This window comes from Acomys minous (genome assembly GCF_964271855.1).
Source record: "Acomys minous genome assembly, chromosome: 2".
In the NCBI taxonomy this organism is placed as follows: domain Eukaryota; kingdom Metazoa; phylum Chordata; class Mammalia; order Rodentia; family Muridae; genus Acomys; species Acomys minous.
This window is the reverse complement of record NC_140484.1, coordinates 56,051,632-56,073,605: the sequence shown is the minus strand read 5'-3', so window position 1 is coordinate 56,073,605 and position 21,974 is coordinate 56,051,632. Positions and strand designations below refer to the sequence as shown.

The following is a 21,974-nucleotide window of genomic DNA, read 5'->3' as shown; positions in this document are numbered from 1 at the left end:
TGTCCACTTGCCCGCAAAGGCTAGGGCCCAAGGGAACTGTCTTGGCACAGGGCAAAGCTCACCCTCTTGCTGGGATGCAGTCTATTTAGCCAGTATCCAGAACTCTCTGCCTATCCTTGCGAACCTGGGGCCACTGGCTGCTGGGGCTGCCTCAGGGCTCAGGCAGGAGAGGAAAGCAGGGGCTTTCCCACCGAATCCAGAAACATGATCCTCTTGTTTTGACTTATGGAAAACCAGACTGATCATTTTCCACTTGTTTTCATGCTTTGAGCGTCTGAGAAAATTGTTTTTCTCTCCCCTAGCCCCCTCCACCACTCCTTCAAAAGAAGTCAACTTTTTTTTTTTTAGCATGTCCCCGTGGAACTTTGGCCAAAGCCACGGGGCAGATGCTGGGTGCTGTCTGCCAGTTGCCGCTACTGTCCTCAGGGGCTTCCTTCAGGTGGAGGAAATGGCTGATTTTCCACGCCTGCCAGTTGGCCTTCCCTCCGAGGCACAGCTGGCCTGGGATACATGCCCATCCTTTCCCCCTGTTTGGGCCCCCATCACGGCATCACTAGGCCAACCCCCAGGACCCCGCCATGGTGTGATTTCTCTGCAACACGTGGCTCAGATGTTCCCACCAAAGGCCAGTAGAGACAGCCATGTGACCAAGGCAGGTCACTCAGGCCCCTTCTGACCACTGCCCCACTGGGTACTCCCCTAGAAGAGTGTCTTTGTGTCAGGGTGCTAACGCCATACTCTTAGCGTCCCCCCCTCCCCGGAGTCACATACTGGAACACTTCATTCTTCTACTAAAATTCATGTCTTTAGCCTTGTGTGCTTGGCCATAATGCTTCAGGCCTAGATTTCTTGTCTTTACTATCTTCCTGGTGCGGGGGCTTTGTCTTTGCAATGACTGAAGAAACTGGGACTCGCAGTGCTAAGTAACCAGATAGCCAAGCTGGGGCCACCTGGGGGAAGGAAGGCTTGTCAGAGGGATGATTATAATCAGACAAGCCATGCCCACCCAAAGTCAAAGGGAGGTTAGCAGCATCTCATGTTTGTAGGATGTAAAGAATGTTCGTGAGCTCAGAGAGAGCAAGCTATTGAAAAGCAGGGGTCACTCTCCCTCCTAAGACAGCCTTACAGGCTGACTGCATTAGCAGGCAAGAACAGAGGTGTGAGCAGGAGTCCAGACAGGCCGAGCAGGTATAGGCTGTCAGTGGACAGAACAATAGTTTACACAATGGTTAAGGCTCTCGATTAAGTCTAGGGCACAAGGCAACTCAAAGTGTAAACACTGGTGTCTTGTGGTTGATGTTGTGTGCGATATGACAGTGCCTGCTTTGGAGTAGGGATGGTAAGTAGCACCATGGCAACCATAACAGGCCCCAGGGAATTGCCTAAGCCTGGAGAGGCCACTCTGCCTTCTTATCCTCCTGATCACTCCCCTCTTGTTGGTGCCCATTCCATTTTACTCTTGTGGCCACGGAGTAGCCTCCAGACACAAAAGCAGTTGCATCAGGAGTGGGCAGTGCTCTCAGCAAACCACCATTACACATGGACAAACATGCCTCGCATCTCCAGAACACCATGAGGTCCCTGAAGGAAAGCACCAGTGGGGTCCCAAGGGAGGGTGGGGACTGGGGAGACACGCCCATAGTTCAGTCCATAGCTGCCTCATAATCACCCCTTTGGGGGCAAAAGGCCACTTGCGCTGGTATTGGTACACTCAAAGCTCCTGAAGCCAGACATCCGCTGTCCATCTGTTCCAAAAGCACCCCTAAGCCAGTAAGACAGCATTGCTCAAAGTACTAGGCGAATTCCGGTCACCGGTCTGAGGTGGCAGAACCTTAGAAATGCGAACGACGCTTTCTCGGTGACTGTAGGCCTAGTGCGTCACTATCTTTCCAGGCACCACAGCTCTTTTCAGGCTAGCCTCTCTGAATAGGAGGTGGACAGTCTTTATTCAGTCAAATCTCCACCCAGGAATACACCAAGGCCCTTCCTAGGACAAGTTCTTCTAAACACAGCAGCTGGATATAAGCCAGCCTGGGAAGATGGAAAGGTAGGAAAGAAGGCGTCCATGGTGGTGCTGAGTGAAAAGACCTAAGGTACAGACTGACATCACAGGCCTGAGCAAAAAGATATGATCTAATCAAAGCAGAGTTGGGGTCAGAGTTGAGGCATCAAGGGATCCGAACACCTACATCCTCAGAAGCCAAGTGTCATCCTTGCCGGAAGTCCTAGCAAAGACGATGACCACAGGGCATGGTGTGAGTCGGGGTCCTAGAACCCTACGCGCTCCCAGGACTACTAGCCTTACCAAGACCCCTCCCGTCCTGGGGGAGCAGATAGGCCATTGTGGGTACTGTGTAAGGGGCCCACATGCCCACACCAGGGCTGCATTCCTTCGCCTCTTGCACAGTCAGCCTGTTGATTGATGTCAGTAATTAAGCTAGGCTCCAGCAGCTCAGTGATACAGCTTGGCTCCTGTGGGCAACTGGCCCTATGAACCTACAATGAAAAAAAAGAGGCACACACCCTGGTACGTGTCTACCAGGGACAGCGATGTGTACTAGGGTCTTGCAGGGGGCAGAGTGGGTGGGAGGCAGTTGTAGAAAAACAGATCCATTTTTCTTCAGCATTTTACTGATGTTAAATGTATTACCATGCTGGGCCGGTTCCAGAATTCAAATTAAAAGCATAAATAAAGACACATTTTGTTTCCATCTCAAGCTCTCCCCACCCAGGGGCCCCAGGGAGGTGAGGTCACTATAGCCTTGATTATGGGAAGGTCCCTGGGGCTGGGTGAAGCTCCTCTTTTCAGAGCCTGTTGGACACCGATAGTTGGACAGAGAGGCCAAGATGCAGGCCTGTTGAAAACACTAGAGAGCTGCTGGTGAACAGGGAAGGGTGCTGAGAAGACAGGGTAGCGCTCTGACCCCAGCTGAATAGGCAAGCACCAGCGAGCCTTGCCCAGCTCTGGACAGCTGGGCCTCAGCCTAGCACACACAGTTCAGTCAGATGCTGTCTTCCTGGCTCTAACATCATTGTAAGGGAGCCCTGTACTCCTCAAGCCCCCTCACCGTGAATCCTCTACACAAAGCCTTACTCCAGGCTTCTGAGGGCCAAGCATGAACTAGAGACTAGAGACCTTTGTCAACGTGCGGAGGAACTGCCCCAAGAGATGGGGGTATCCTTACACCCAATAGTTAGGGTAATTCCCTAAGACCCGGCTTACTGGGAGTGGCTGGCAGGGGTCTGTGTGTATCCCAGGAGCCGGCGTGCCCTTGTCACTCCTGTGGCCATCAGGGTTGCACGCACATTTCCAGTATCGGCTGTCCTACTTTCCCCAGGGATGCCCCTCACATCCTCTTGAGGCTATGCATCAAGGCCCCCCAAGTAACAGCTCCCTGATTCCAACCTGTGTCTGGTAGGGAGCAGGTATCCATGGCTCCTCATGGCCCCTCCTTTCCCAGGACTCCCAAAATTCTAGGAAAAAAAGAACCCTAAGACTACTGCTCCTACTCTGACAAAGAAAGCATATTCTTAGCCTTGCCTGAGACGAAGCAAAGTGTCCAGGTACCTCCCATGGGTGTTGAAACATGGGCCCAGGATATGAGGACCTGTGGTTCAAACAGACAAGTGTCTGGGTGTGGCCTCGGTAAGCTTTTCCTACAGCCGCTTTGTCCCACCCTCCAGCTGATGGACCAATCAGGACTTGTCTGGAACCCACACCTTTGCCCCATCAGTTGCACAGGATACCCGCGATGAACATCCCCAAAGGCCAAGCCTACCTAACCATAAGCACAACAGCCTATAGCTCAGCCTGGCTCTGCCATGTGGTTTCTTCCAAGAGGTTGGTTCCTGACCCCTCTCTGACTTTCCTGTTGTAACATCTTCAACTGGCAGCCTCATCTTTTATTTACTAACCAGCCTATCATCCCACTCTGGGGGTGAGGGAGCATTCAGGGGCCACCCAATTCACCAAGATGGGTGGAGGAAAGTTTAGAGGACAGAGGGAAAGTGAGAGCACAGGCTAGGGCATTGCAAGAATCCCACCAGGTGCCCAAAAGCACCTCCCGGGCGAGCATGTGCTTGCCGGGCCTCTTGTGACATGACAGCTTCAAAAATCCTTGAGCAAAACCAGCCCCGCGTGCGTTAATTAGAATTTCCATGTCTTCAACTTTCTCCTGGACCCTGCAGAATCTCACGCCAAGACGTTCGAGTTTCTCTTTTCCAGGGAGGCCCGCTGTGGCCTGGCTTTCATCCACATCAATACTAATGTCTCCTGAATTCTGCATTTGTCAGCGAGGCTGAGGCCAGCCTATGCCTTCTGGAAAGGGGGGGGGGGCACTAGTGGACCAGGGGGCTAGCTCTTCTGATGGGACAGCTTTGTCTGGGGAGTTCAGGGCCTGGAGACAACCAGGACCTGCTGAGGCACCTGGGTGAACACCCATTTCTCTTATTTGACTTCTCAACCTGCAAGTGTTGATGGGAGAAGATTGAGAGGCCGTGTTGGGGCAGTGTCCAGGAGGATAGGGAAGGGGGCTTGTCAAGAACAGACCAGTTTGTCTTTCCAGACTAGTGTCCTGTCTTCTGTGAATCTCCAGACCACCTCTGTCTGCACAAGGTGCCAAAGAAACCCCATGGGAGCCCTCCCGGGAGGGCTGTGCAAGGCTGTATGAGTCACAGGATCCCAGTCAGAGCCCCACACAGCCCCAGCCAGGCTCAAACCAGTCTCTGAAATGCACGGGGGATTAAATGTTCTCCTAATTAAATTAAAAGCGAGGCGGAGTGGCTCAGTGGGAAAGAGAAGGGACTGGGAATCGGATGCCCTCAATCTGGCTCCCAGCCTGCACAGGCCCAGCTGCAGGCAGCCCCCAGCACCCCCTAACCTTCCTTAGTTTCACTTCATCCAAGCACATGAAAATGGATGAAGCAACCTCCTAGAATTGTTCTGGGGGAGAGGACCACAGAAGGAGGGAGGCCAGTGGAGTGTAGTGGGACTGTACATGCTACAAGGGTGATACCGTAAGAGAGAGGTACCCCCGAATAGCACAGAGAGAGCCCCCAGACCTATCTCCTGTGTGCTTTGCCTAAGCTGGAAGTGGAAAGTGAACTACAGAGCCTGCTAAAGACAGAGGTCCGAAGTGCTCTGGTCAGGGTACTGGAGTAATTTATCCTTTTAAGCAAGGTGTAGCAGGAGGCAAGCCCCCTCTCTCTGTGCTCCTAGGCTGTGTCTCTAGTAAAGCTCAGAAAATACTGTCTTCTACAGGGCACTGTATTATAAACTTACAAATGGTAGAAAAGGAACACACCAAAAGAATAAAGTATACAGATCTCCAGTGCAAACTTAGTGCATTTTCCCTACTTGAGACCCAAGCATCCTAAGAAAGCAACAGAAGCCCACTAGATCCCACTTCCGATCATCAACACGCCAAGAACAACCATAAGCTCACCTTCCAGCAGCCGTAGCTGGCTTTGCCTGTGTTTTAAATCTGCATGGATGCACTGCACAGCACATTCACCCCTGTATCTGGCACTTTCATTCACTGTGTTGTCTGAGAAGCCCCCTGTGGGGCTGAAGAAAACAGTGGTCCCAAGAGCCTTTTGTTCTCTGGCCCTCCACTCTGTGTGGCCTGGGATTTGCTTATTCACTCGACTACCCGTAGCCCCTGGGCAGATCTTGATAGTGAGTTACTAACAATATTCTATGAGTGTGTTTGGTGAACATTATGGCTATCTCTGCTATTTGTATACCTAGGATAGACATGCTGGGTCACCGAGTGACTGGCTGTTTCCCATAGCAGTCACCCCAATTTTTACTCCTGCTTGGCAGCATGTAAATATTCCACACTTGGAATTTTTCCATTTTGTTTTGTTTAGAGCCATCCATGTGGGTATCTAGTGGCATCAAATAGTGAGTATAGTCTGCAGTAAGCTGAGCCCCACTCTATAGTCTTACTTGGTCACATCTCTCGCCCTCTGTAAGACGTCTGCATCTTATACTGAGAGCTGCTCTTCTTCAATCGCTGTTTTTCTCTATATATATCCTGGGTGTTCTGAATGTGAGTCATTTGTCAGATGCACACATACATTGTAAATACTGCCCCGCCCCTTGCAGGCTGCTTTGCCCCCTCTCTTGGTGTCTTTTGATGAACAGAAGGTCTTAATTTTAATGTGGCCCAGTTAATCAAACGTTTCCTCTCTGGATAGTGCCGTTTATGTCCCACTTAAGAAACTCTGACTACTCCAAGGTCATAAAGATATTCTGGTTTGTTCTAAAGCTTTAAAAGCTCACCTTTCACATGCAGATCTGCAGACCATCTGGAATTGATTTCTGTGTCCTATGTGAAGGTCAAGATAAGCTTTTTTTTTTCTTTCCCTTGGACATCCAGTCTGATACAGCACCATCCTTCTCCCACTGTCCTGCCATATTGACATCACTATAAATCAGCTCACTGTCAGCACACGGTTCTATTTCTAGACTCTCCTCTGTTCCACTGGTCAGCTTCAGGCTGTTCTCTCTGGCCAGTGCTCTCCTTTCATTATCACTGCAGTTTACCAGTGGGACCCGAGGGCTGGGGTATGGAGGCTCCCACAGTTCATCCTCATGGCCGGCTCAGTGCCTCCATAAGGCCTTTACTTCGACATATACACATTCTGTGAAAACCGTCCTCTCTGATGGCACTCTAATTGGGCATGGGAAAAGGGGTATCAGGGCTCTGAGGGAATCGTGCCATGATTCGTCCCCTAGCTAGTTCCGTCACCTCTCTTTCTTCTTACTGCATCCTGCACTTTTCTGTACGTTGGTTACAGCTTGCTAAATGTATCAGCTGATGGGTTGGTATGGTGTGGGCTCGCAATGGCTAAGAACGGTGCCTTCTAGGAAACCCTGGGAAGCTTGTGTTTGCTATGGGCTCACAATGGCTAAGGACAATGTTTTCCAGGAAACCCTAGCAAGCCTGGGTCATTCAGTCCTGCTCACAGAACCCTAGAGCAGTTTTCTTAACTTTCATCTTATCTTCCTGTGTTGGTATATAAATTTCAGCAAATGGGGACAGCTATCCAGCCATGTACTTGATTTGGGGATCTACTTGAGAAGCATTAGACAGTATAAGGTATCCCTTTGTAACTAGAGACCCCATGAGGTTATTGCTTGTTTGACCTGAGAGTTTGAAAAAAAAAAAAAAAGCTGCCAGGTACTCCCTATACATATGTAGCAGATATGCAGCTTGGTCATCATGTGGGCTCCCTAACAATTGGAGCAGGGACTATCTCTGACCCTGTTGCCTGTCTTTGGATTCTTTTTCCCTAGCTGGGCTGCCTTGTCTGGCCTTGGTAGGAGAGGATACACTTAGTCCTGCTATGTCTTGAGGGACTAGAGTGGGTGGGTACCCCATAGGGGACCCCTTCCCTGAGAAGGAGAGGGAGGATGGGGTAAGGGGGGCATAATGGTGGGACTGGGAGGAGAAAGGAGAGGGGGTTGGGATCAAGCTGTAAAGTGATTAAAGAAAGAAAGAAAGAAAAAAAAAACCTGCCAGATAATAAATTTCTATAGGAAACAAATCGGCCAGTTTGTATCCCAAGTGCTGTCCTAAACAAGATGAACTTGAAGACTTAAAAGTACCAGGCTTGGGGCTAGAGAGATAGCTCAGAGGTTAAGAGCACTGACTGCTCTTCCAGAAGTCCTGAGTTCAATTCCCAGCAACCACATGGTGGCTCATGACCATCTATAATGAGACCTTCTGGCCTGCAGGTGTACATGCAGGCAGAGCACTGTATACATAATAAATTAATAAATCTTTTTTTTAAGTACCAAGCTCTGGGATGATATAGGAAGTCTACAGGTTCTGACTAAAGCTTTAGGTGGCCAGGAAGGGGCTCAGGAGCTGTTTTGACTCCTGTTAATAGAGGGGAAGGCAGGGGCGTGGCACCAATAATTCTGTTCTGAGGAAGCAGGAGGTGGGATCAGAGGACTAGGTCTTGTGTGCTGCTGGCATTTGATCCCATCATCCTTGGGCTAATTTGCCAGCCAACTCAAGCAGTCACCTTCAGACAGACTAAGGAGAGGGCATTAAGTTGTTCATCCTACCTTCCATTGGCCCTGCAAGTGACAGGGAAACTATAGCAGCCTCTGTATTGGAAGGATAAACCCAAATCTGGCCACAGTATTCACAAACTGGCCTTCAGTGCTAAGAAAGAGCTAGCCTGGGCTGCACTTCACTTCTGGTGCTAGGGCTGGTGGCAGATACGTAACTTACATCCGCATAAGCTGAAGAACTCTTAGTGAGTCAGTCCCCAGCTTTACAGAAAGGGAAGCTAAAGATCTATGACGGGCAGAAACTTGCTACTATCACCTAAGAAACACAAGCAGAGCCAAGCTCATTCTGTGACACACTGTCAGCGGGGGGAGCCTGGGTCTCTTTTGGTGAAGGTCAGGTTAAAGTCCTGAGGGTGGTGAGCTGGCCCCTGAGCAGCAATAAGTGAGACTCTGTGACCACTGTGTAGATGTGAGCAGTCCACGGTGGGTTTGGGTGCTGGCTTTCTGATCACCATTTGCCATGAGAAGAATTCTATTGACTTCAGCCTCGTAAGTAAACCATGGCTGGCACTGCCACATAAGGAAGCCAGGAGCCTTCGCTGGCTTCTCCAGATCTCATAGGCTAGGATGACCTTTCCTCCCAGGCTCCTGATGATATCCCAAAGCCTCCCACCCAGCATTTATGCCTATGTTTGCATCCCTTTTAGGAAAGTTCAGGTGTCCTGGCTAGACACCTCAGATACATGTCCTTAGCAATGACCAGCTAACAGGGGTCAGACTGTAAGTCTGTCAGGTCTGCCTGGCTCCATGAGAGACCTGGCTGACATTTTGGAAGCATGGAGGAGGAAGGAAAATATAAGACGGAGGGAAGTGGAGTCCAGGTCTGTGCTCCAGAACCTTCAGCTCACCATCCACTTAGATATTCAGCCTAAGTAAATTCTCCACACATGCGGCTACAGCCCCAGAAGCTCAGAGATACTTGGCAGAATCCCTGGTAGCATCTCCTACTTCAGGGGGCATGAGAGCAACGTAGAAGGGAGTAATCAGAAGGCTCGGAGAGAGATGATTGGGGAGGGGTGCCACTGAAGATGTTTCCAGAGACAATTTTACTCTACCTGGCTTTTCTCTGAGGACCCTGGCTCTAAGCCCTCATATAAAAATCAGACTGCGCTGCACTCAAGGTATAACTCTGTCCTTAATGGTGGCTTGTGGTACCCTACTGAAAAACTGAGGCAGAAATAAAGCTGAATTTGCAAGGTAGCAAGAAGGTGTTTGTGAGATGGGGTGGTAGGCAGGGGAAAAGGATGAAAGGTGAGGGTTAGAGAGCATGCATACACATACATACTCACTCTGAGGCAGGGTTCTTACCTAAATGGATCCACCTATCCTGCATTAGGGGCTACCCCTGATGCCCCAAGAGGTCCACTGAGGCAGGTAGCATTAGGCAGCCATCCTCTGGGCCCTACTACTATTCTTTGGGTAGCTGGTCTCTGTACCTGAGGTGAAAATGGTAGGGTGAAAGTCATATTGGGACTTAAAGTGCTCATTTGTTCTGGGATTGTCCCACTGCCGTGGCCTTGTCTACACTTAGGCTTTGTGTCTGAGCCAACTCCCTGTGTTAAATTGAATAGCTGTCCTCAGCTCCAAGAAAATCTTTCCTCTCTTGTCTAATTCCCTCTTGTATCTTTTGGAGGTAGGCTTGCATTTATTTCTTTCATGTTTGCATATGGAGAGTATGTTTGTTTGTTTGTTTGTTTGTCTGTCTTATCTTTGAGGCAGGGTTTCTCTGTGTAGCCTTGGTTGTCCTGGACTCTATAGACCAGGCTGGCCTCAGAAATCTGCCTACCTCTGTCTCCTGAATGGTAGGATTAAAGATGTGTGCTACCACCACCCAGCTTGGATGTGTTAAGTTAAATTGAAACTCTGCTAATCTGCAATACACTGAAATGCTCTTTTTCAGAAAAACAAAACAAAACCTACCCTATGAACTCTACCAGCTAGGTGTCTGGGCTCCATGTGCAGGCACCTGGTGGAAAGCATGGGAGCCCTTCAGTGGAGTGCTTGACAAAAGGGTCCAGGCGTGACTGGACTCAGCATGCTGTGGACAGAGGGGGACAGGTAGAGCTGTCCACCCCAGAGGCTCAGAGCCTCACTTAAGACATTCTTCCCTCTGGAAATGTGACTTAGCTATTCGAGAGTTTGTTTATCGTTTATAAAGCCCTGGGTTTAACCCCCCCCCCCCAAGGACTGCATAAACTGGGTGTAGTTGTGCACTCAGGAGGTAGAGGCAAGAGGATCCAAAGCTCAAGAATCATCCTCAAGTGACAATGGGTAGCTTGCCCTACATGAGATCTGTCTCAATAAACAAACAAAAAGATATTCTTTCGTTAGGTTCCCCATACTCCATGGTACCAGCCTTTCTTCGCCAATGTCTCATCACTGGGCAATGGCCCCATCATAGACCCTCGGTAGACCACGTGGACTGTGTGTGAGTCACAAAATCCCTGGAGGTGTCATACAATAGAAAGACCAGAAAATGGGAGTCAACAGGAGACGAGACAGTAAAGGCCACCCAATGGCGCAGGCCCAGAGTCAGAAGGACAGTAAAGGCCACCCAATGGCGCAGGCCCAGAGTCAGAAGGACAGTAAAGGCCACCCAATGGCGCAGGCCCAGAGTCAGAAGGACAGTAAAGGCCACCCAATGGCGCAGGCCCAGAGTCAGAAGGACAGTAAAGGCCACCCAATGGCAGGCCCAATTCTTACCCCTTGTTGTTTTTCTGGTGGGACCTGTCCCTTCTCCGTATCAGGTTCTGTCAGCCGCCTCCAGGAGGGCTAGCTCAAATAGCTTCATCACGTCTAACTGCCAGAGGCATTTCCGTGAGTACCACATCCCAGCCATCTGAATGGACACTCAAAGCCTAAGACTGGGACAGGAAATCCAGGGATGGCAGGCTCTGCCCTAGAAGGAGAAATTGGTAGAGTTGAGTTATGGTGTAGATACTTAGAAGATGAGATCTGGAACTGGCCAGAAAAAGCCACAGTAACACTTCACAGAACACCCAGAAGACATTATTTTTGACCAAGCAACAGGATCAGACTTTTAGGGCCAGAAACAGAAGAGAGAAGCAACTGTCACTAGGCAAGCTGAGCACCTTGTGGCATCTGGAACCAGGTGAGATGGTGAGGCCCAGATTGCAAAGCTTCAGTCTCCTCCAGAATTAATCCCAGGAGAAACAATCCTGCTTACCGGGAGGCTGTGGCATTAAATTTGGTCTCATTCGCAAACAAAGGGAGCTCAGCACGGCCTCTGAGCTGAGCCTCTGCCTAGGTAGCAGGCCTAGTTGAGCATAAAACCAAACCGTCCACCACAATCACCCATTCATTCACTCTGATGGCTGCAGAAGGGTTACCACATGAACCCTCCCTCACTGGACAAGCACGAACCCCAGTAACTTAGGCTAAGGAGAAGCTTAGCATGACGAGCCAGTCTCCCTTGCCACTGCTGATCACTACTATGACTCATTAGCTAAACATGTCAACATTTATAAATGTACAACTCCTGGGGATGCTGGATCCCGGGGCTTGGAAGGCTTAGGTTGGGAAAGAGATTCCCTGCTATATTGGAAAGTTCTAGTGGTGAAGGGGCGACGGGAGCCCAAACAGCAGCCTCTTCATTTTCGTGCCCAAGAATGTCACAGGCAGAAGTAGTAGGCTAGAAGGATTTCCTGGAAGCAAGCATGGGAAGATATGAAAGCTTAGTCCTAGGGGGATGCTAGACTACGGAGGAAAGAGTATAGTCTCTGATAGGGTGAGAACAGGCATGGGGGGGCGGAGGGCGGGGGAGAACCCCTTTGTGCTTTTCAGCTGTGTGGAGCTCGCAGTGTGACCTTCATTTTTACTGTTGGCTGTTCAAAATGGACAGGGGTCAGGTCTTGCCACTGGTGGGAAGGGAGGAGTGGAAGCTGGTTTGCTGGGGCCACCCAGGGTGGGCTCAGGAAGGAAAGGAATGCGACTGAGGCTGGGTGGGGCTAGGGAGAAGACAGCCAGTTGTGGGTTTTTCCTGGGGCCCCAGAAAGACGTGAACGGACACGGAAGCCCCTTTCTCCCAGCCCCAGCGCGCACACTAGCATCTTTCTTCCTCAGATGGCTACTGAAGCTGGAGACCAAGGATACCCTCTGGAAATCTGAATTCCATTCACTTTTGGCAAAGAGCAGCTTCCTGCTTAGGGAAGGTGTGCGCATGTGTGTACTCACAACCGCAGAAACTGGTAGAGGGGAGGGACACGTGGGTGGATGCCTGCTTGAAGAGATAGTAAGATGGCTCCAGTGTCTCCAGGCACTGGATGGCACTCGCAAAGCCTTGTCTCTAGGATTAGGCAAACATCTCCAGGGAACGAATCAGAAGCGTGCAGCCTGTGCTGCCTTTGAAATAAAGCTCTGGCTTAAAACCATCACAAGGAAACGTGCCTTTGAATTGGAAAGCCAGAACTTTTTGCAAAATAATTCAAAAAGTTTGTTGAACCTTAAACCTTTCCTGATGACTCCTTCCTTCTAAACTTCACTCGTTAAAAGTTGCTATGATCCCAGCCCCATGCCAGACCAGCTTCCTGGAAACTCTCGCCAACTGCTGGCCTTTGGAAAGGCTTGTCACCCTAATAGCTGTATTTAAAAAAAAAAAAAAAAAAAAAAAAAAAAGCAAGCAAGCAAGCACTGGGCACCTTGGCCGCAGGATCTGAAAAGTCCTTTGTGTTAGCTCCAGCTGCAGAGTTTTTCCAGGCCTCCCTTCTGGGGCTGACTGGAGCAGTTTCTCTCCATTTCCTCTTATACTGGCGGGTACTCGGCTGGCCTCTTCCCGCCCAACTTCACTGCCAGAGCCCAGGTGGGCAACAGGGATGCCAAGGGCAAAATCCATAGACAAGCCCAGCAAGGGCATGTCTCGAGTAGGCAGGTCTGGGGGTGGGCTCAGCTTCCTCCGTCATCCTCCCCAACTCCTGGGACTTAGCAGGGAGAGGTGAGGGCCCCTCTTCGGTCAACACTGTGTCGTATCCCACAGAACAGAGCTAAACCAGCTCTGGAGCAGGGCTGTTTCAATCGTGAACACAACGCAGCCTTCCCCAATGCACAGTTTTGGCAATGTGATTGTATAACGGGGGTCTAAGTTAAATTTAAAAATAAATTACTTTAGAAAACATTTAGGTTAACAGAGACACAAATGAACTGAAAGATGAACTGTTGTCATTCTTCACTCATCAAATCAAAGATTACCTGAAACGAGGAAAGTCACGTTTTTAAAAAAAAAAAAAACACTTCGATATTTAATGAGGCACAATAGAACATGCCTCCCTAACGCTTGTCTTTAAGAATCACGCCACTCAAACTTCTGTAATGATCTCATGTAGCGATCTCATGTCCCAGGAGGTGCCCGCCTGTGCAATGGGGTGCAGGGCACCCTTCAGCAGAGGGTTGCTGCACTCTCTGGGAGCCTGCCCAGGGCCTGCCCTGACTCTGGCTCTGCCTTTCACTTTCAAAACCTTCTTTGTGCTAGAGCAGCCCCTGGTCCAGAGTGACATGAACCAGAGACTCCCAGCTCCATGCCTGGAGAGCGGCTGCTTACGGGCGTGCTGTCCGCACAGCATGCACGCTGTGGCTGCCCTCAGCCACTCCCAATCAGGAAGGGCACCTGCCACATTCAAACAAGACTTTTATAAAGTATTAATGCTGTGCTAAGAACAAAAAAAATCACAATAAAGCACACTGCACATCAGAAGGAGCCTTTTATAATACACTAATATTATGAGGTTTTTTAAAATCAAATAAAAAGCACCACACATACTTGTGTGCATATACACAAACTGAACAGTGATAAATAAATCAGGGTACAGAAGGGTCTATGGTAAAAAACTAAGGATTTCCTATGCCGGCCCTAGCTCCCAAGTTTCCTTTCCTAAATGTTACCACTATTTTCAGTCCTGCTGGGTCTTCCCAGGGACTTTCTATAAACAATGGTACGTGTCTCTGTGTCTCCTTTTGACACAGGTAGTGCACATTGCTGTACACTTGTGCCATGTGCCTCATGTACAGGTGGGTGCCGCAGTCTTGCACTGGCTGCACAGGACTGGCCTGTTATGATGTATTGCATCTGAGTAGCAGTTTTACTTAACAGATGCACATTCAAGCCAGCCGGGTGGCAGTGCTGCTTTCCCGTGGCTGGGATGCCAGTGTGTCATAAGGGGAGCCTGGCTTTTGCTCTGGCCCAGACCGAATGTGCTCACGGATCTTCTCGGGTTGCCAGCCGGTGTATTCCTGGAAGCAGCCCTATTTCTAGTCAACATGTGGACTCAGTCGTGCCTGGCGGAGCCATGTACATGGTGGTGCAGGATCAGAAATACCACACTAGGTGTTCAAAAGCCACCTTCCTGCAGGTACCTTTACGAAACGGATGAGACTCTCCTCAAAAGCGTAGTTCATGAGGAGTTTGAACATTCCCAAGGCTGCTGCTGACACAATGCAGAGATCAGGAGGCTAACAGCACTCAGTGGCCAGGGGCTGAGAACTATGTCCAGATGAAAACTTTGCAGGGTTTAGCATGGGCACTCGGCACGGATGGCAATGAATAGGAAGCTAGAGCTTTCCTCAGACAAGCAGCATCCTTTCTACTAACAGCTGCAGAGCCTCTGATTGTGCCATGATTTATGGAACAAGTCCCCTATTGATGAATGTATAGAGCAGCTAAAAATAGTGATTACCCATTCAAGTGTATTCACTTCTAAACTGACCACTTATGAAATTAGTTCCCTCTGAAATTGCTCTCCCCATTGAGCATAGCTGGTCCCTCCCACACGTTATCCCTGCTGGCATCTCTGTTGACTGACTGACTCCTTCTAGGCTGCTCTTGTCCACCAAACAACATTAAGCGCACACAAAGCAAATCACTTACGAAGAGTAACTATAAATCTTATAGGAGAATTCATCAGGTTGGAAAGAGATTTACTGATGAGTTTCTCCCATGGAAAATCAGACAGTTAGAGCAGTTATCTATTGAAAGGAAGACCCAAGCTGATGGTAGATAAGCATTTCAAGGGCGAGTCATTAGGGTCACGGAAGATGCAGGGCAGCCCCTCTGAAAATCAGCCAGGCCCTACAATACATACTTCTGCAAAAGCATCCTCTCTCTCTCTGCAAGATGGTACTATATAATGCTTTACAAAATAAATTAAAACTGTGCTCAGTTTGTTCTTTTTCCAAAATAAGTACGTATCTGCAAACAACGCTGTTGTTACATATGAGCTAATCTTTTCATAACTTAACCATTTTTTTCAAGCTAACCTCCCAGTCATCTGCTTATCTCAGTGTATTGATATTCATTTTTAATGGATTCACTTTAAGATGTCTCTTCAGCCTATTTCAAATGGGATTAAACTATTTCCTCACCTTTAGGTAAATAATGCCTCCCAGACACTGTGCCCATCTATACTAGTGGAAATGCTGCACAGATCGGCCTGTTTCCCTAGATCTCACCAAGAGAATATACTGGCCTGTTAATTTGAAAGATTTTAAAACACGGTATGCTACAGCTTTAATTTTTTCTTTTTTCTTTTATCGAAGGGTCTATGGGTGTGCGAGGGGGGGACAATGCCCATGCCGTGCATGTGTCTATGCATGTGTACAGAGGCCAGAGAAAAACATCAAGTATCCCGCTCTATCAATACCTTATTCCTTTGAGACAGGGTCTCTCACTGAACCTGGACCTGGGCTGGCAGCCAGGAAGGCCCAGTGGTCCTCATCTGAGATTACAGGCATGGATGCAGCCACACCCACTTCTGACAAAGCTGCTAAGATCCTAACTAAGGTCCCCATGTTAGTGTACCAAGCCCTCCTACCCACTGAGTCATCTCTCCCCTGTAAGGTTTTCATCTTTCTAAATGATTTTAAACATTTGGTTTTGGTGATTTCTTTTTTTTTAAGTTCTTCCCCCTTTTTCTTTTGAAAGCCATCTCTTCATAGCCTGTAGACTTTTTAAAGTCATGTGAAATACTTATGGCACATACATTAAAAACACCTTTTCCCACTGTTTCTTGGGTTTCTTGCTAAAGAATTTTTAAGATTTTTCTTTTACAGAGTCAGCTCTTTCCGTCTTTTGTGATTTGGGGTTTTTGTATCAGATCTGGAAATAACCTCATTGTGAGATTATTTTAATAAAGTTCCCCATATTTTCTATCATCTTTTATTTCAAGCTTTGTATTTATATTATTTGCTTATCTGGATGTGGAATAGTCAATAAGTCAATTTATTTTCCACAGTTATGTAGCTGTTCCAACACTAAATTTACCACCTTTTCTCTACTGGTTTTAACTGCTATCTTGGTTATATTTCATAGTCTTGTTTTTTGTCTGTTTTCAGGCTCTACTTATAACTATACTGTGTAGGCTGATATTGTTATATACTAGTATGTATTTCTTAATATATTATATGTATACATTTCTTAGTATATTATCAAAGACCCAAGACATGAAGTGTGCATTCACAATGTGTCCAACTAGTGAATGGCTCACAGACTGGCCTATGATCTAAGCACAGCCATGGCTATGATCAACACACAGCCTTATTTCCTGACTTGGTTTTCATTAGCCAGGTACTATGAAAACTTGATTCTTACAGGCTCACTCATAAGACAACATCCAAACAGGATGTTATGGCCAGACATAGTAGCCATCTGTGTATATTCTAATCATGCTTTAAGAAAACCAGATTTATCACATTGTGAGAGAACAAGAGAAATGAAGTATAATTCAAGGCAGGGTTTTGGGGTCTTATTTGTTTAACAGAACTACAATAGAACTTCAAGTATAGTTCAGCACATTTACCTAGCATGTGGAAGGCCTTGGGTTCAGTCCCCAGAAACTGCTCCATAACCCCCCTACACACACACACACACACACACACACACACACACACACACACACACACACAAACACTTTAAAGTACCATAATCTTAATATGTAGCCCAGTTTCCCCCCTGTACCAGTCACCAAAAGGTTGGGGTCGGGAAAGACACCAAACCAGAAAGAATTACTTCAGTGCTGTGATAAACTATACAAGTAAAAAGTATAATGGTGCTGGCTATGGGCTGGCTGCTGGGCTCCTTAAATGAATTGTACATCATAAGGTACCGACTCATCTTCTGTCACCTACAACCAAAGTTCTCCACACTTAGCAAGGCCAGTGTGGAGGGAAGTCAGGTTGAGAAGCAGCGTCAGAAGCAAGGCAGACCCTTAAGGTTATTCAGGATGGGGGCATAATCTTCTCTCTCTCAATTTAAGGGGTGGGGGGGGAAGGGTATCAGGCCAGGCCAGAGAGGTACAGGTGTAGTCACAGCTGCTTCCGAGTCATGGGGCACACTACTGTTTTCACAAACCTTAGAATCAACTCACCTATAGTTAAAATTTGTGCGTAACCTTCCTTTTTCTGCTGATATTTTCCACTGACTCTTCCTCGATTTAGATTAAGGAAGAATCACCTTGGTAAATAGAAAACTTCTAGCCACAAGTATAAGTAGTTGGCTCCAAGTGCCCCAGTGGACTATAAAGTCTCTCTACTGTTTATGCTCTCGCCCACCCTGCCCATCTTTCTCTTACATTTTAAAATTCACTTCTTGGTATTTTTAAGAGCGTTACTGATCTAAGTGAATTATGGCTTTTTAACATCCTATTCTTAGGTAACCACAGATTAGCATGCACCTGTAAGAAACAACAAAGAGATTCCCTATGCCCTTTGGCAACTTTCTCCTAGTGACATCTTTAGAACCAGAGGATCATAACAAGCTTAGGGCACAGTGACACTGCAGAATGTTTCTCTGGCCTCAAGGGCCCCTATAGGCTGCCATTTCATGGCATCTTATGCCCTTCCGCCCAACTGAAACTATTAGAAACAACTAGCCTGCATTTCATTTACATTCATTTGTTTGAGTTTGTTTATAGTCAAGGTCTTATTATATACCCCTGGCTGTACTGGAACTCAGAGATTCACTTGCCTCTGTCCCCTGAATGCTGGGATTAAAGGCATATACTACCACATGGCATCATGGGAGTGTTATACAAGTTGAGCCAAGTGCCATGCCATCTCTGAATGAAGATGAAGCCCTCCCTCTCCCCACCTCTGAGACTCACCCAGGTTGTATATGCCTCTGAGTCCTGCTATGACCTTAATTCAGTTCTTTTTTTCTTTTTAACTACCAAACATTCTTTGCTAATGTTTAAGAGTTCTGCACGGACCATCATAGGTGTTATGGGGTTCTGTTTGTTTTGTTTATATATGTTAGCATTGTCAGATTAGCACATCAGTGGAATTTTTACTCCAAAGAGATTTTAGAAAATTAAGAATGTGATCTTTTTTTAAACACACACACAAGAGAGAGAGAGAGAGAGAGAGAGAGAGAGAGAGAGAGAGAGAGAAAGATCCTTTTACAATTCTATCTCTAATGCTAGGAGGATTCTAAGGAAGATGTTTTTATTATGTTATGGGGTGATACAGGGCTAGAAAGAAGCCAATTAACTTTATGGAAGATAGATACAGACCTAGCACTCAGGAGGCAGAGGGCGTCAACCATTCTACTCTGTTTTATCTGTCTCTCCAACTCTGGGACCCCTACTTTTATAATTCACAGTTCTCCCCCATGTGGAGAGGGGCTTTTGAGGCTTGGATAACTGAAAAGCATTGGTGATTTCTGGTGGGCACTCTGGTGGGCAACGGAACCAGGTGACCTTAAATGTCCTCAGATTTTCTGGGTAGAAAGTAAGGCTTTTGATTAAACCAAGGTGGTCCCTACTAGGCTACCACGAACCCTAGAATTTACGTGATCTTCCCTAGGATACTGTCTCGAGATTTTTAGCTGGGCCCTTCAAATATATGTGTGCACAAATGATGGACATGCATATACAGTGTGCTCAGCTCAAAAAGGTAGCTTTGACCTCCCACGGCTCTAAGAGCTGGTTCTAGGCTGAGCAAAGCTGTTACGTGACACAGACAGGTTCTCAGAGCTAAAAGAAGCTAGAAAGCTTAGTGCTATAGCCTGAGCGCAGGCAGAGGACAGCCTTCTCTGTTCTTCTGAGTGCCAGCCCTCCACCAGAGCATCCACATTCATCCAGAAGGGGCCCAAGGGACAGGAGTAACAAATAGGACAGTCCCGGTTTTACCATCAGCATCTGGGATGCTGCTTGAGGAGGAAAGATGCTTGCTCTGAGCACACTGCCAGGCTAACGAATAATCCTAAGCTAATACTACTTCGAGTTTGCAGGCATTATGCTGACTGCTTTATACACATTGCTTCACTAATCCTCGAAGCAGCTTCTGACATATGAATACTATCTCTCATTTCTGATTTAGAGATAATCACACTGAAACTAGGGTGATCAATCTAAGGCCCAGGCCGCAAAACCAGGGGGCCGTTGATCTGCTGAAGGTGGCCCAGGTCCTCATTCTCTTCGCACCGTCCTTAAACATGCTAAGCTCTCTTCTGACTTTCTCTCCCCTTCAACAAGCTGAAGCTGATTCCTTAGGCTACAACATGCCTACGCTATTTCTAAGCTTTAGACTGAGCCATGGAGAACTGCACCCCCATCCCCGCATTTCTTTTTTTAACGCGTAACTGCAAAGAGTCTACCAGTTTTCTCTGTAGATCCCGTTCAAGGCCCATGAGGGCAGACACCGACCACTTCCCTTCAGTGTTTTCCCTTCAGTGCTCCATCTACTTGGAGCACATTAAGGAAACCACAGTGGATGTTTGATGAAGAAATAAATGGACATATAAATGACTGAGGGTTCAACACCCCGATCAGTTAGAGTCTAGGACCCAGGCTGGGGCTGGAAGGCTGCTTTGGGCCCTGCTAGTGCCAAGAACATCTTGAAGGGGCAGCAGGGCTTCAAAGCTCCCCACCAGGGTCTGAGATCCTGAAGTCCACCAGAAGCTATCTCATCACAGTCCTCTGCTCCTACAGCACACTCCTTTCTGTCTGCCATTCTGGAAATGTAGAAACCAACAAATACAGTGATTTTCAGTGCTTCTCCTGGAAGGATTTCACATGGAAGGAACCATCTCCATTTTTGTAGATCAAGAACTTGTGGATACGTAACTCTAGCTCCAAAGGGATCTGGTTCCCTTTCCTGGCCTCTGTAAGCTCCGTGTATGCTTGTGACACACGAACATACATGCAGACAAACACTGATACATATAAAATAAAAGCAAGCAAATCTTTACACACACACACAAAGAACCCGTGGATCAAGGTTTAGGAGGCAGCAGATATTTCTGTGTCATATTTCTGACATCTAGGGACACACAGGAAACCCACTCTACTGTTTAAGAACGTACCCTGTTGCTTTAGGGCTGGTAGCTCTCCTGCCACGTGTTTGTGGGTTTACACTCTCAGCACTGGGTAGGACTAGCTAGGATCTCCTGAGGCAACAGAACTTCTGTTGCTGCTTAGCAGTAAGACGCTCATTAGTCAAAGCCCAGGGGCCTTAGGATTCCCTAGTTCCCAAAGTATATACCCCACTAACTCAGAAGCAAAGCAGCACCACCAGTCACACTGAAGGTTTCCACACAATGGGTCATGGGCCTAGAAGTGAGAGATGGAGCACAGGTCCTCACAGAGCTCAGGTTCTCCCTTGCACACACGATTTCATGATGTCTACCAGCACTGTCTGCAAATGCTGGTTCCTGGGGCTCTGGCTGCCTGACAAGTGGCTGTGCTTCCCTTAGGAATGGGTCACTGGGAAAAGAGGAGGAAATTGCATTCAATTCCATCAACGACGGTTTTCCTATTGAAACATGACTTGTTAAAGCAGAGGCTTAGTTCAGAGTAAACATTTCGCACTGCTAAGGAGAAGCGGGGATTTATGAGGTAGAGCAAGCCTCAGGCATCAGTAGAAACCTTCCTGCTAGCCAGCAGCACACACACGGCCCTCAAGTACCAGCGTTTCCCATGCCCTTCCCACAGCTAACCCTTCATCTTGCTGCAAGGAACATCTCTCACTTTCCTGCCCCTGTATGTGTGGGTCAGAAGCCTGGCCTAAGCCCCTGAGGCCCCGCCGTTCTCTCTCTGGGTTCTTCTGGCTGCGTGAAGTCTCCAGTGCTAGCTAGCTACTCTTACTCCGTGACCCAAATACGCTCACAGCCAGGGTGATTCTCTCTGGCCACCCCTCAGAGCTGACTCTTCTAAGCCATGTGCACAGACGATCAAGGCATACATTGACAGCTTCCTGGTAAGGCAGAGCCTGAAGACTCCCTTTGCTTCTTTGCATTGAGAAGAACTTCCTTGTCAACCTGTCTTTCCTTGTGCTTGGGCAGTACCAGACAGCGTTGCCCTTGCCTGTGACTACACCGTTCAGGGCAAACGACGCATTAACTGGTAGAGCCACTTCAAAGCTTTCCCACTACCTCTCAAGGGAATGGCTTCCCTGGAAGAATGGCGGGGCACAACACAGGGCTCAGGAAGACAAGTGCCCACTGGTTCTTGGTCAGGCACTATCTACCATTGCCTTTACCCAGCCCGAGCAATTTGTCCCCTTTTCTCATTGGCAGTCTCTCTTCTGAAGTGGCCTGCGGTGATATGATGGCCCAGGCCAGCCACAGACAGGATAGAGAGGGCTAGGCGGGGTAAAGCAGTGGCAGCATCTTTGTTCATGTGGGGATGGGTGGCGGAACAGAGTTTGTGGCTTTCTGACCAGCCTCCCTCTTCTCTTCTGCCTTTCCACTTCCGGGTGTTGGAAAGGCAGCAGATCTACCTTCTCTGTGTCCCTTAAGTAATAACAGTGGAAATGAGCTGCCCCTCAGCTGTAGAACAGTACTTGAAGGTAGCTTTGTTGGAGTTGGGAGCCCACTGGCTTTGGCTGAGAGAGGTGGAGAGGCAGGCCTCAACTAGGGCAATGGTTACATGTCAGGGCTCAG

The 21,974-nt window shown here is 48.1% G+C and overlaps 1 protein-coding gene and 1 long non-coding RNA gene across 4 annotated transcripts in view; one reads left to right on the top strand and one right to left on the bottom strand.

Annotated features, from left to right (window-relative positions):
- Positions 1-21,974, top strand: part of KCNQ1 (potassium voltage-gated channel subfamily Q member 1) — a 321,454-nt gene that overhangs the window by 153,871 nt on the left and 145,609 nt on the right. The gene's annotated exons all lie outside the window — the stretch shown is intronic.
- The window catches only part of LOC311591141, a 35,748-nt gene continuing 13,777 nt past the window's right edge, over positions 4-21,974 (bottom strand). For both annotated transcript variants that reach the window (XR_014777021.1, XR_014777022.1), the window contains exons 2-3: positions 10,793-10,988; positions 4-10,533 (exon numbers count right to left, since the gene is read on the bottom strand). This is a non-coding gene — a long non-coding RNA (uncharacterized lncRNA). The remainder of the gene's footprint in view (positions 10,534-10,792; positions 10,989-21,974) is intronic.